This window comes from Streptopelia decaocto (assembly GCF_964273445.1).
Source record: "Streptopelia decaocto genome assembly, chromosome: Z".
In the NCBI taxonomy this organism is placed as follows: domain Eukaryota; kingdom Metazoa; phylum Chordata; class Aves; order Columbiformes; family Columbidae; genus Streptopelia; species Streptopelia decaocto.
The window spans coordinates 80,717,128-80,723,127 of record NC_138657.1 but is presented as its reverse complement, the minus strand read 5'-3'; the positions used below and the strand labels follow the sequence as shown (position 1 = coordinate 80,723,127).

General features: G+C 44.0%; 1 long non-coding RNA gene across 1 annotated transcript; it reads right to left on the bottom strand.

Annotated features, from left to right (window-relative positions):
* Nucleotides 1-214: 214 nt before the first annotated feature.
* On the bottom strand, nt 215-2,115 carry LOC309451291. Its single transcript, XR_014186225.1, has 3 exons — nt 1,994-2,115; nt 893-1,007; nt 215-319 (listed from the first exon to the last, which is right to left on the bottom strand). It is a non-coding gene; the product is annotated as an uncharacterized lncRNA (long non-coding RNA).
* Between the last annotated feature and the right edge of the window lie 3,885 nt (nt 2,116-6,000).

Genomic DNA, 6,000 nt, shown 5'->3' with positions numbered 1-6,000 from the left:
AAAGTAAATTTAAAATAGTGTCCAAAAAGCTATGTTTGTACAAAAGTAATAAGTTTCGGAGCAAAAATTAATATAAGACCCTGTCTTATTTTTGGGGAAGCGGGGTAGGAATTTAACCATTCAATTCCCTTTTCCCCCCAGTTCCTCATTAGATTTACCAGTAAAATGTTGGTGTTCCAGAGACTTCTCAGCCTGGAAACGGCTTCTTTACCCTGTGGTGCCTGGGATTGCGGCTGCTGCTCCGCGATCGTTAATATTGGACCCGAGAGCCCCGTTTTGTGCCGGTCGGAGGAGAAATTGAACCCAATCCAGGCTAAAACTGGGGAAAAAAAGTGATATTTAGTCCAGTATAACACTTTCTGGTACTAAATCAGTTTCTACCAGTGGCCATCGGTACGATGGGCTCAAAGAAGCAGCTCAGCGCAAACTATTTTAATTAAAAACATGCAACAATTAAGTGGATTGCGAAGGGTTTTGACCCAAAGCTTGTCCTGGCTTGATCCTTCGGAGCTGGATGATGAGTTAAATTTCAGTTCTTTGGATGAGCCCCAAATGACAAGTATTAATACAATAAATACACCAGAATATAATTGTGATTCAGACTTTTCGCGTTGATTCGTTATCTTATAGAAATAATAACTGATCAAACAATCCGAGACCTCCGCAGCAAAGCAACGGCGGCTTAAAACACCTTAAAAATATGAGTATTTCAAGTCAGACATCGCCAAGTTCAGGTTTCAGTGCTCGCAGCATGATTTAAAAATCCAAGTCGACGCTCTAGGCTTAATTATTTCAATAGTCTCAGCTTAACTGTTGTACGCACAGGTTTTTCTATAATAAAAGTGGTATCAAAGGGTCCTCTATAAAGAGGCACCTTGATGATGCTTCTCACCTTCCCCTCCTGGTTTCCTTCCATGGTGTCCCAATGATGAGAATCCCCATCAGGTCCTACAAGGGGAAGGTCTTGGCTCATAGATCCTCCAGGAAGCCTCCAAAACTCACCAAAGCTAAAATACAAAGGAGAATGGGAAAAGAGGTGCCAAGAATTAAAATACAACAGTCACAGCTTCAATATCTTTAAATAAAACCTCTCCAGCAGGCAGCATCATAATAAAAATTAAATAGCAACAGCAAATGATCTCTAAGCTGGTTTACAAACACACATTAAACGTGATTTTTTTTCAGGATTTTTGAGGATGCTCAAAAAATAAGCCCTACCCCAAAAATAAGCCCCAGTGTGATTTTTTTCAGGATCAAGGATGCTCAAAATAAAAATAAGCCCTAGTCCAAAAATAAGCCCTAGCATGATTTTTTCAGGATTTTTGAGGATGCTCAAAAAATAAGCCCTACCCCAAAAATAAGCCCTAGCATGACTTTTTCAGGATTTTTGAGGATGCTCAAAAAACAAGCCCTAGTCCAAAAATAAATAAGCCCTACCCAAAAATAAGCCCTAGCGTGATTTCTTTCAGGATCGAGGATGCTCAAAATAAAAATAAGCCCTAGTCCAAAAATAAGCCCTAGCGTGATATCTTTCACGATTTTTGAGGATGCTCAAAAAATAAGCCCTAGTCCAAAAATAAATAAGGCCTAACCCAAAAGTAAGCCCTAGCGTGATTTCTTTCAGGATTGAGGATGCTCAAAATATAAGCCCTACCCCAAAAATAAGCCCCAGCGTGATTTCTTTCAGGATCAAGGATGCTCAAAATAAAGATAAGCCCTAGTCCAAAAATAAGCGCTAGTGTGATTTTTTTCATGATTGAGGATGCTCAAAAAATAAGCCCTACCCCAAAAATAAGCCCTACCCCAAAAATAAGCCCTACCCACAGGTCATTCTAAAAGTAAATTTAAAATAGCGTCCAGAAAGCTATATATGTACAAAAGTAATAAGTTTCAGAGAAAAAATTAATATAAGACCCTGTCTTATTTTTGGGCAAGCGGGGTAGGAATTTAACCATTCAATTCCCTTTTCCCCCCAGTTCCTCATTAAATTTACCCGTAAAATGTTGGTGTTCCAGAGACTCTGCAGGACGGTCAATGACAATTTGAGGTGGAGATGAAGCCACCTTTCTCAAGCTTGCCAGTGGATGCTGAGGATGATTTCTGCTGCCAAACCATATTTTTCCCCGAACAGAAGGTAATTATTAGCTAAATCTTGCCCAAATGCTGCCATGGCAAGGAGGTCTCTGACAGAGAGAGGCTTAACGTAAGAATTAACTGGTTGAGGGACAGGCAATCATGATCTTCAGGACTCAGAGATGATTCGCAGCATGCATAAAATATATATATGGAATTAAAATATATCCATATAATAGAAAGCTCAGATGCATTATTGCAAAGCAACAGCACCGTGGTTGCTCTTGGTACATGGATCAACCCGCCTTTCACATCAACCTTGGGGATCGGGAGCCTCATGGAAAGGATTGGACCCCAGTAGCATCCCATCACCTCTTTGCTCTTAATATGAATTTCAGTTAAAATTATATATATATATATACATTTTCACCAGGTTTGCTGCCTATTTCAGCAGCACCTCATCTTAGGGCAGCACAGCAGCAGGGGCTGCTCGGAAATACCAACTATAATAACTGTAATAAGTTAATGAAATAACGACGAGCTCCGACAAAACGCCTCTTTTGTTCCCAGCTCGCTGGGTCCTGTCAGCGCTGATCAGAAACGAGTGATTGGCAGCAGCTAATTTAGCTGTCAGCTCATATTGTGCTTTGCCAGGATTTAGTCCCATCAGCAGTGCTGCCACCACCACCCATGGTCCCACAAGCTCTTCCAGGTATTTACTGGTCACTTTTTAATCACTTTTCTCGAAGCTGCATCTCAAAGATAATCAAGATTTTCATTTCTCGACGCGCTCTCACGCACAAGCAGCAAAAGAGCTGCCCGTGATGGAAAAGCAAAGGAGAAACGGGCAGATCCTTGAGCTCGGAGGCAATTTGGCTTGTCACAGATTAGATCTCATGGGCTGTGATGTCCCGTCAATGGGAATAAGCAGAAAATCAATAGCTGCCTTTTTAATTGCGGTGACCCTCATTCCTCACCCTGGCAGGGATGTGCTGGTCCCCAGGTGGTGGCAGAAGCCACCCAAGGGGGACACCGCGCTCCCCTTTTTGCTGAAATCCTCAATGGTCCATTTTCAGGCTCTCCAGAAATATCACAAAATTGGGAAATATTACCCACAAGCCAAATAAGCCCAGCTCAGGGCTGGAGTTCCACTGATGTCAAACTAGAAGAGCAGCGAGCGCTGGGGTGAATCACTCCATATCAATTAAACTCAGCTCATTACCAAATTACTACGGACTCAAAGCACAATTGACACTCAAAGGACTCCAATTCCTCTCTCAGGAGAGATTTTTCACCCAGTAAATCAGCGCCTTGGTTAAGCTGAAGAACTTAGGCAGGACTAAGGAGCTGCTTATCTGCTGCGCAAATCCGTGAGCTTGAAGAGGCGCTTCCTTACCTGGGGAGATTCAACCTATTTGCTCCTTTTCTTTGAGAACGTGGATTTAAAGACTCCGATCCTGTCGTCTTCTGGGTCTCTGCTATAAATACGGCACTTAGGTCAGGATTAAGAACACATATATATATATATTAAAACTCTAAGGGGGTTAATACATCCTTTAGGGACATGGTTCAGCACGATGGGAATGGAAACATCGAGAGAGGATCCCACGTTACCGCACAACTCGAAGGTGACCAGGGAATTATTTCAAGGAGCGGAGGCAAGTTCAGATGCTTGACCAACCTCTTGAACACATCATTTCCTAATGATATGATTGCATCTAAAATGCCATCAATTCAACCATTTTTACTTCTAAGCCAAGCTGACGTTGTATTAAATATTCAGCTAACTCCTCTTCGGCAAACAATTATCTCATTCAATGGCTTGATTCACTGATATCTTAATGACAGCCTCCCCTGTTGTTGTTTTTTTAATGTTTAAAATATGAAATAAATGAGCCCTGTCAGGCTGAAAATTCTGGGTAAGGCTCGAGTCGCTGTTTTCAATAAATAATGATGAGAAGTTTCAATTTAGCCATCAGCCGGCATATCGCGTGACGAGGCTGTCATCTCCTCTCAGGCTTCAAAACCCACTCCTGGCCACCTTGATAACGTCATTAAATATTGTGGCAGAGGCGGTGAAGTTGCTTTTTAAAAGTAAATCTCGCTCCATCGGTAAATGGGGGGAAAGAACCACAAGAGGATGAGGTGTGTGTCCCAAAGAGTTGGGGGCTCCCACTCACCCCTGATTTGCGATAACGACGCAAATATTATTTAATGTGCTGTTCCAACAGGGGCTGTACGAGCTACAATGGGAATAACCTGCAAAAATGAGAATGATCTGATGCCACAGATCGGCCTGAACTGTGACAACAGTAGAGAAGTTTGTGCGCTGCAAACAGATGCTCTGGAGCGTTAATTGCTCATCTGCAACACTATGTTTGTGCCTTTTTATATACAAAGAGAAAAAAATACTTGAGTTTGGGTCCACATGCAGCTCACGGGCATCGTGTCGGGCAAATCTCTTTAGCTCTAGATCATCGTTATTTAATGAAATAGAACAAGGGCAAGTGTAGAGTCTTGAATGTGGGCAGGAACAGCCCCAGGTTCCAGTGTAAGTTGGGGAATGAGCTGTTAGAGAGCAGCGTAGGGGAAAGGGACCTGGGGGTCCTGGGGCCAGCAGGGTGACCATGAGCCAGCACTGGGCCCTTGTGGCCAGGAAGCCAATGGGACCTGGGGTGGGTTAGAAGGGGGTGGTCAGTAGGTCCGAGAGGTTCTCCTGCCCCTCTGCTCTGCCCTGGGGAGACCACACCTGGAATCTTGTGTCCAGTTGTGGCCCCTCAGTTCCAGCAGGACAGGGAACTGCTGGAGAGAGTCCAGCGCAGCCACCAAGATGCTGCAGGGAGTGGAGCATCTCCCGTGTGAGGAAAGGCTGAGGGAGCTGGGGCTCTGGAGCTGGACAAGAGGACACTGAGGGGGGACTCATTCCTGGGGATCAATATGGAAAGGGGGAGTGTCAGGAGGATGGAGCCAGGCTCTCCTCGGTGACAACCAACGATAGGACAAGGGGTAATGGGTACAAACTGGAACACAAAAGGTTCCACTTAAATATGAGAAGAAACTTGTTCCTGGTGAGGGTGGCAGAGCCTGGCCCAGGCTGCCCAGGGGGTTGTGGAGTCTCCTTCTCTGCAGACATTCCAACCCGCCTGGACACCTTCCTGTGGAACCTCATCTGGGTGTTCCTGCTCCATGGGGGGATTGCACTGGATGAGCTTTCCAGGGCCCTTCCAACCCCTGACATTCTGGGATTGTGTGATCTAGGCAGCTTTTTTTAAAAAACCAAAATAAATCTCAGCAGATGATATCAAAGGCCTCATCACATCGCCATTGTCTTGGATGCGCCGTGATCCAAATGGTTTCAAAAGCCAAGCGCTACCTGCTGCTGGCGGTGGCGCCTGCCAGTTCCCAGATGTCTCCCTTTTGTTGGCTACAACCAGTATAACAACAACGAATGTTATTTTGATCCCGCGGAACGAGACGCGTCGTGGATCAATTCACGCCGACCGAAATCTTGTTTTAGCGGCATGATTGGCTCTATTTAATTTAAACCTGTATTTATATTGAAAATTCAAATAATGCTCCCCTGCTTTGCATTTCAAAAAGAATCTCAGTGTTTATGAAATCACTTTTGAGGCGCAATTACAGTTATTTGTCTCTGGGACACACAACATGTAATTGGGTCAACATTGTTAATGAGCTACTAGCGTTATTGTTAATGAGCTACTAGTGTTCGTTTCAGTGTTTCATCCCCAGCAGGCGGCAAATACAGTATGTTAAGATAGATAATTATGTTAATGTCGCAAATATCCACAGACCAAAGAAGTCATTACAAATATTAAACAAAGAGGTTAAGTGAGACAATTGCGTGGAGGAAGGACCCGCGTTGCTCGGCCATGGGGGCGTTTTCTCCTCCTTTTAGTTTAGGAATCA